This window comes from Antechinus flavipes, chromosome 5 (genome assembly GCF_016432865.1).
Source record: "Antechinus flavipes isolate AdamAnt ecotype Samford, QLD, Australia chromosome 5, AdamAnt_v2, whole genome shotgun sequence".
In the NCBI taxonomy this organism is placed as follows: Eukaryota; Metazoa; Chordata; class Mammalia; order Dasyuromorphia; family Dasyuridae; genus Antechinus; species Antechinus flavipes.
Window position 1 is genome coordinate 67,993,519 of NC_067402.1, and position 8,966 is coordinate 68,002,484.

General features: G+C 38.4%; 1 protein-coding gene across 2 annotated transcripts in view; it reads right to left on the reverse strand.

Annotated features, from left to right (window-relative positions):
* ITGB1 (integrin subunit beta 1) overlaps positions 1-8,696 on the reverse strand; it is a 52,065-nt gene extending 43,369 nt beyond the window's left edge. For both annotated transcript variants that reach the window (XM_051963225.1, XM_051963223.1), the window contains exon 1: positions 8,604-8,696. The gene's annotated coding sequence lies outside the window, so the exon portion shown is untranslated. The remainder of the gene's footprint in view (positions 1-8,603) is intronic.
* Between the last annotated feature and the right edge of the window lie 270 nt (positions 8,697-8,966).

Here is an 8,966-nt window from a genome sequence, read left to right on the forward strand (position 1 = left end):
TTATTAAATTAAAATTAAATTAATTAAATCAAATAATTTGAATTTTAAGGTTTCATTGTAAGTTATTTCATAATCTGTTTATATATTTATGTTCAAAGTATCTAATTTATGTTATTCTAAAGAAAAAGAAAATATTTATAGCATTAGACAGTGCTACTCAGCATGAGCAGTAGTAGGAACCCTGAAGCATCATAAACCCAACTGCTTTAACTTGAATTCCACTACTGGACTAATAAAAAAGAAAAGTGAAAGGAATGGATAATGTAGGGAAAAGAGCTGAGAGCCATCCAAGCTTCTAGTACACCTGGTAAATGGCCTCAAAAGGACCTTAGCTACTCAGTTCCCCTTCCCCCTTCCCCCCAATGTTTCCATATACTTTTTTTGTATATACTTTTTGTTTTCCTTGGCTATCTGTTAAATTTGAATCTTGATTTGATTTGGAAGATGATCATTGTTCTATCCAACTAGATTGTCTTTTTTCTTCTCTCTTTTGTTTTTAATTTTATGGAACCTAAAAAACTCATCATATCCCTAAATTTTGGAGATGATTCCTAGAAACAAAGTAATTTTGTCTGTGTACAACAGTCTTCCCTTTGATACTGTGTTTTTTAACAAGGAACACTGTCCCAAGATTAAATGAAAATATTCAATTAGTACTATTTTTCGTAACTTGACAGTTTTCTACAAAGTAACAATTAGCTAAAAATAACTCTAAACTGTGAAGTTAAGGATTAAATTTAAAGAAAGTACTAAATATATTAGGCTGTGATAGAAAACTTTTGACTTTGAGATCCAAATTTTAAAATAATTCAGCTACTAGCTACAAAGTTATTTCCATTGTTCCAAACACATAGAGAAATCAGTCCATTATTTCTGCTCAATCTCTACAGAGATATATTATCTAAATTAGTACTTGAAGCAACATTCAGCTGCCTCAATAAAACAAGTAGATTGCCCATTTTATCTACCATTGTAGAAATATTGAAATGGAACTACTTTTTTTCTGCATTGGTAATTTTAAGGATGAAGATTAATTATAAAGAAAAGAATGAAGAAATCTACATGACTTATTAAGATTATTAAGCTAGGTGATAATGGTTAAGTCTCCTGTTATTTCTAATGTACTAAACTTTTAAAGGGAAATCAAGTGTCTATTCTGAAGGAAAAAAATTTTCATCTTTGTAAAATTAAATATTAACAATATTTCTATATTTCTAGATGCAAGCCTTATGTTTTTTGTTTTTAAAAAGTCCAAGCCAAACAAATGGATTTTCCTACATCAAATGGAATTAAAACTATATTTCTGCTTATCCAATTACATTTAATATTCCAACAAGATCAAATAATAACATTTTTATGTAAGTTTCAGTCTTTTAAAAATCAGCTTAATTAGGATCCTAAAAAGTGACTTGTAATAGCTACACTTGTCAACTTGGCACTTTAAACATTTCCTTATGTGAGTCATTTAAAATTGTTTAAATGGCCAAAAATTGTGAAGACTAAGAAAGTGAGCTAGCAACCAGGAAACCTCTCTTCTATAAATTAGCTTGTGACTTTGGGTAAGTCATTTAACCTATTTTTTTCCTGTGTTGTTAATACTTCCTTCCATCTCTAAGACCAAGACATCAGGAAGGTAATTCCATGACTTGCAAGTGAATTGGATTTAAGTGAAGGAGGGCTATGCAAAGTCACCAGCCTCACTCACTTTCTCCTCTGGACATCTGGGTTCAGTGGCTAGATACAGATAGGACAACTGGAGATGGCCCTGGATGTAGTGGGAGACAAAGCATTTTTAAGCTAAGGTCTTTCCCAGGTTTCAGTTTGATTGAGGCCACACCCTTTCAGTAATGAGGGATAGTTAAGAAATGAGGAAAAGAAAGCCAGTGATCCTGGCTTAAGGGATGATCCTTAAGAAAGAAATCTAGCTGGTAAATTCTAAGATATATTGCTAGCTTGGGAAAGTTCTCTTCCTTGATAAAATAAGGCAAGACTACCTCAAAATTAAGATTCCTTCTTACTTCATGTTCTTAGATATTGTATATATTCTATCTCATTCTATTCCTCATTTCCCATTAGATCTAAAACTTTTAGAAGTTAGGGAGTGTATTCCCAGTGCCTAGAAGTGCCTTGGTTCATAGTTTTTTTTTCTTGCTGTTGAATTGAATTAAATACTGTGGAGATTCAGTCACAGAGAAATAAATGGCAGTAAAAATCCCTTAAGAGAAATAAGCAACTTCTCACAGCTAGACTTCGATGTGTTTCAGGGAAACAGGTAGATGCCAACCCTCCAGGTGTCTAACCAAACAGGCAGCTTCCAAGTCCAGTCTGCCACATGCTTCAGTGTACCCCTGGGAAAACGTTGAAACACTCCTTTGGCCTCAGCACATGCTAGACACCACTACTAGGAATCCAACTCAGCACCTGGAAGCTGCCAGACTCCTACAGTCTCCAGCAGTCCTAGCCACTCTCCACCTCACCCCCTCAGTGCAGCACTAGACACGAGGGTCCCCTGTGGGCCTCAGGGTAACATCAGGGTAGCATCAGGTAAACAGCCAGCACTTCATGGACCATGGCACAAAATGCCTGAGACAGTGTCCCTTCTTTCCTAGCAGCAGACCTCAAAAATAAAAAAAAAAAACAAAAAAAAAAAAAAAAAAAAAAAGAAAAGAAAAGAAAAGAAAAGAAAAAGCAACAACAAAAAAATCTGATCATAGAAAGTGATGATGATGATGGTGACAAGCAAGATTAAAACACAAACACAGAAGGAGGCAACAAAGTCAAAATATCTATGGGCAAATTCCCCAAATGAAAATGATAAAGTCTGACTCCCAGAAAGAACTCAATGAAGAGCTCAAAAAGGAACTTAAAATCATATAAAAGAGATAAAAGAAAAATTGGGAAAAGAAATGAGTGATGCAAGAGAATTATGAAAAAAAGTCAACAACTCAGAAAAAGGAAACTGCTTAAAGAGTATACTGACCAAATGAAAAAGGAGATATAAAAATCTACTGAAGAAAACAACTCCATAAAAAGCAGATCTGGCCAAATAGAAAAGGAAGCACAAAAGTTAATTGAGGAAAATAACTTCTTAAAAGGTAGAATTGGACAAGTAGAAACTAATGTCTCCATGAAGCATCAAACATCAATCAAACAAATTCGAAAGAACTGAAGAAATAGAAGAAAATTTAAAATACCTCACTGAAAAAATAAGTGATCTGGAAAATACATCCAAGAGAGGCAATGTCATTATCACTGGACTACCCAAAAGCCATAATCAAAAGGAGGACCTGGACAGCATCATTCAAGAAATGATCAAGGAAAACTACCCTGATATACTGAAAACAAAGGTGAAAATAAGCATTGAAAGAATCTACCAATCAATGCAAGTAAAGAGATACCAAAATAAAAATTCCAAGGAATATTGTAACCAAATTACAAAACTATCAGGTCAAGGAAAAAACACTGCAAGTGGACAGAAAGAAACAAGTTTTCATACAGAGAAGACCAAAATTGAACAGAAATTTCAATCTCCAATATCAAGACCCAAAAGAAAACCTGAAGAGAAAAGAAAATATAGGGGAATTCAACGGAGCTGAACTATTCTCACCCCTCTGTAAGAATATATTTGTAATTCTTAAAAATTATACTACTAATATAGTACAGCTAGAAGAAATATACACAAAGAATATGGATATAAGGTCAATTTGAGGGAATGACATTAAAAAAAATAAAAGATGAGAAAGTGTAGGATAAGAGGTGCAGAAGGAAGGGAGAGGTAGAATGGGATAAATTATTTCAAATGAAGAGATATGAAAATGCTATTACAGGAGAGGAAAATGGGAGGGTGGGCAATGGCCATCACTCAAACCTTATTTTCTTCAATACTGGCTCAAAGAGGGAATAACATAAACAGTCAGTTGAATACAGAAATCTACCTTACCCAAAGTAGAGGAACAGAGGGAGAAAGTGAAGAAGTAAAGGAATATAGAGGAAAAGAAGATGGTAAAGGAGAAATAGAGTAAAAGAGATTCAAGTAAGGGAGAAGAAATGACAGAAGAAAAAGCAGGCTGGGGGAGGTGGTATTCAGAAGGAAAATAATGTTGAGAGAAAGGATGAAAGGAGAGAAAGGACAAGCAGGAAGAAAAATAGGATCATGACCGTAAATGTGAATGGGATAAACTCTCCCATTAAAAAAAGAAAGCAAATAGCAGAGTGGATCAAAAAACAGAATCCTGTGTTTGTTTGTTTGTTTTAACAAGAAACGCACCTAGTAAGGGAACTGGCTGGAGCAAAATCTATTATATTCCAACTGAAGTAAAAAAAAAAAAAACACAGGGGAAGCAATCCTGATCTCAGATAAAGCAAAAGTAGATGAAAAAGGAACTTACATCTTGTTAGAAGATGCCATAGACAATATTAATACTGAACATACTAAAAATAATATCAATAATAAACATAAATGCACAAAGTGGCACAGTACATATTCTTAAAGAAATTAAATGAGTTACAGGTTTATGACCAAACAAAAGATAAAGCATTACCAAATGAAAAATAGATAATTTTGATTATATTAAATTAAAAAGTTTTTACACAAACAAAAGCAATGCAACCAAGATTAGAAAGAAAGCTGGAAACAATCTTTACAGCAAGTGTCTTTGAAGAAGGCCTCATTTCTCAAATATATATAAATAAAGCTGAGCCAAATTTATAAGAATACAAGCCATTCTCCAATTGACAGTCAAATTTATATGAATAAACAGTTTTCAGATGAAGAAATCAAATCTAGTCATATGAAGAAATGCTCTAAATCACTATTGATTAGAGAAATGCAAATTACAGCAACTCGGAAGTACTATCTCACACTTTTTAGACTGGCTAATATGACAAAAAAAAAAAAAGGTTAAATTTTGGAGAGGATGTGGAAAATTGGGAACACTAATGAATATGCCATTGGTGGAATTGTGAACAGAATTTGGAACTACGCCCAAAAGATAACCAAACCGCATATTCTTTGACCTAACAATACCACTACTAGGGTAGTATCCCAAAGAGATTCCCCAAAAGGGGAATAAAGACCAGCATGTACAAATATATTTAGAGCAGCCCTTTTCAGGGAGGCAAAACGTTAGAAATTGAGAGGACACCCATCAATTGGGAAATGGCTGAACAAACTGTGGTATATGAATGTAATGTTAAGTATTGTACAATAAGAAATGATAAACAGGCAGATTTCAGAAAAACTAGGAAAAAGATTTGTACAAACTGATACAAAATGAAATAGGCAGAAATATTGCAGAAAATCGGCAACATTGTCAAGATGTTAAACTATGAATGATTCAGGTGTACTCAGCAATACAATGATCCAAGACAAGTACAAAGGACTCAAGAAGAAAAATACTATGCAAATCCAAGTAAAGAATTGCTGGATCCTGAATGCAGATCAAAGCATATTATTTTCACCTGCTTTATTCTTTTTCCCAGTTTTTTCCTTTTGACTGTGTCTTCTTTCACAACTGTGACTAATATGGAAATATGTCTTACATGACAATACATGTAAAATCTGTATCAAATTGCCTACCATTTTAGAGCAGAGGGAAGAAAGAGAGGGAGAAAAATTTGAAACTCAAAATCTTGTAAAAATGAATTATAAAAACTGTAAACATATAATTAGGGAAAAATGTTATTTAAAAAAAATTTCTTAGAAAGGTATTTTGTCTTGAAACACAATAGATACTAACAACCTAGCAATTCCCTCCTACTCAAAAAAATTTAGTTTGTAAAATGTATACTCAGGAAACCATTATTTATGCTAGAATTACTTTGATATTAAAAAAAAAAAAAAACTGAGTCTGAAAGTTTTTTTCTGAGAAACTCCAAAAAATGGGCTCAATTTTGTGACTTAATTCTGGTTCTGGTACAATGAAAAGAAATGAATAGATTATACTGAGAATATATAATAAGCAGTTCCCATTGTAAGGAATTTATAATCTAAGGGAGCATGGGAAGATGACTTGTATACAAATAAGATCATATCATAAAGCTAAAAGGAACCTTTGATATCAAATAGTCCAATTTAATTTTATAGATAAAGAAACTGTGACTCAAGTAACAGCAAGTTTGTAGCAGTTAAATCTCCCTGTCCTCCTACATTTTATGATCAGAAAGCAACATGGAATAGTTCAGTGAGTTGGGTCAGCTTTAGCTTCAGGAAGACTAGGTTCAAGTCTAGCCTCAGCAATTTCAGGCAAGTCACTTAACAGTCTCAGTCCCCATACAATACTTAAAGATTATAAATTATAGAGAAGTTGATGTGCTTCAGTGTTCTCACATTGATGAAATCATAGCCCAGTATCAAAAACAAAATAAAATTTAGCATTATGAAAGTCTTGGGTGTAATAATCCATTACTGACTTTTTTTTGGGTCTATAGTTTAGCAAAGTTTGTGCTTAATTTTTGTCTATAATTCAATAAAGTTTGTTTACACATATAAACCTAAATAATTCTGCAAAAACATGCCAAAGTCGTTGTTAATATTCATCTTCATTATCTACTAATCTTTTATTTGTCAGGTTTAGTCTTGTACCCATATAAGCATTCATATACTCTTAAGGCCCAGATAATAAATAAATAAATAACAGCACTGGAAATTTTAAGGATAAATTTCCTCAGCACTGCTGATATTTTCTAAGCCAAAGAACTTTTTAAATTATAAAAGTAGGAGACAATGAAAAATCTATCAAAAAGATCTAAGGCTGCTTAAACTTTAAGCTCTAAAACTAATAAAGTGACCAACTTCACAGATATCAAGTTCTTTGCAAAAAATTCTTCAATCTTTAATCCACTGATTTCACCTCTCATCTGAGCATGTCCAAAAATCTTACTTTAAATCCAAAAGGTGTCCAGTTAGAACAATCAATGATAGATAGAACCTTAAACCATAAAATGCAAAAAGATCTTTATAAATGATAAGTTTTATTATAAAGAGTTCATCAGGAACCACAATCATCTACAACTAAGCAGGCCAGGGGGACCCATCTCAGCATAAAAAAGGGAAAATGTGTCAGGTTCTTTCTATCCGGGGGCCCAACGAGGAAGAGTCTCAACTCCCAGAGAAGCTTTGACAAGAGTTCTCCAGGTCCAAGGGAAGTCGAGGTGAAGAAAGAGGAAGAGTAAAAAAACAGGGAACTGGGGGGGGGGGGGGGAGGGAGGAGGAAGGGAGGGAGAGTATGGATGGGTGTGGAAAAAAGGAAGACTGGGAGATGATGTGGGAGCTGGAGAAAACTGGAAGAAAATAGGGGTGGATAAGACCAAAAGAAAAGGGAGGGGACAGAGGAAAAGATATGGGGAGAGAGGAAGAAAATAGGAGAGGAAGAAGGTGAGGGAAAAATAAAGGAAAAGGGAGAAAGTGAGGAGAAGCAGAGGGAGAAAGGTGGGAGAGAAGCAGAGGAAAAAAGGGAAAAGGTGGGAGAAAAGTAAAGGAAAAGAGGGGAAAAGTGGGGGAGAAGCAGAGGAAAAGAGGGAGCGGGTGGGGGAAAGCAGAGGAAAAATGGGAGTAGGTAGGGGTGAAGCAGAGGTAAAACAGGGAAAAGGTGGGGAGAAATAAAGAGGGAGGTGGGAGAGAAGTTGAGAAAAAAGAGGGAGAGGGTGGGGAAGAAGCAGAGGGAGAAGGTGGGAGAGAAGTAGAGGAAAAAAGGGAGAAGGTGGGAGAAAAGTAAAGGAAAAGAGGGGAAAAGTGGGGGAGAAGTAGAGGAAAAGAGGGAGCGGGTGGGGGAGAAGCAGAGGAAAAAAGGGAGAAGGTGGAAGAAAAGTAAAGGAAAAGAGGGGAAAAGTGGGGGAGAAGCAGAGGGAGAAGGTGGGAGAGAAGCAGAGGAAAAAAGGGAGAAGGTGGAAGAAAAGTAAAGGAAAAGAGGGGAAAAGTGGGGGAGAAGCAGAGGGAGAAGGTGGGAGAGAAGCAGAGGAAAAAAGGGAAAAGGTGGGAGAAAAGTAAAGGAAAAGAGGGGAAAAGTGGGGGAGAAGCAGAGGAAAAGAGGGAGCGGGTGGGGGAGAAGCAGAGGAAAAATGGGAGTAGGTAGGGGTGAAGCAGAGGTAAAACAGGGAAAAGGTGGGGAGAAATAAAGAGGGAGGTGGGAGAGAAGCTGAGAAAAAAGAGGGAGAGGTGGGGAAGAAGCAGAGGGAGAAGGTGGGAGAGAAGCAGAGGAAAAAAGGGAAAAGGTGGGAGAAAAGTAAAGGAAAAGAGGGGAAAAGTGGGGGAGAAGCAGAGGAAAAGAGGGAGCGGGTGGGGGAGGCAGAGCACAGGAGGGAGAAGGTGGACAGAAGCAGAGGAGGAGAAGGACGAGTCCGGGAGGGGCGGAGGCCGGGGGAGGGCGGAGGGCAGCCCGGACCAGGACCCAGCGCACAGCAGGCTCGCCTCCGGTCCCATGGCAGGAATTCCTTGCCTTATGCGGAGGAGGCCCGGCAGTCCCCACCCCCATAGCGCCCGCTCCTTCCCGACACAAAGAGCGCGGCCCGGCCGGGGCTAGCTCTCCCTCGGTCCGGCCCGGCAGGGGCAGCCCCACGCGACCCGCCGCCTCCCGCCCCTCCCCCCGCTTCGGGGTTCCGCTCACCTCGCCGCCGTCCGCGCGGGACTCGGTAGGACACGCACGCTCGGGCGGCGGGCCGCGTGCTCCGGCCCGGCCTGCTTCTCTCTCTGCCGCGGCCGCTCCGAGCAGCTTCCCCGGCTCTCCCGGAGGGCGGGCGAGCGGGCGGGCGGTGGCAGCAGCTCGGGGTCCAGCTCCGGCTCCTCCTCCAGGGCGGGGGGGGGAGGGGCGAGTCCCTCCCTCGGCCACCTCCCCCTCAGGAAGCCGCCGCCTCGAGGCCCCTTTCCCCCCGGTCACCGCCTTCCTCCTTCAACCAGCCATTCCGCATTCTCTTCCCCTCCCTCCTCCCGCCTCTTTCCCGCCCCCTTCCCGTCGCTGTTCCCTCCGCTC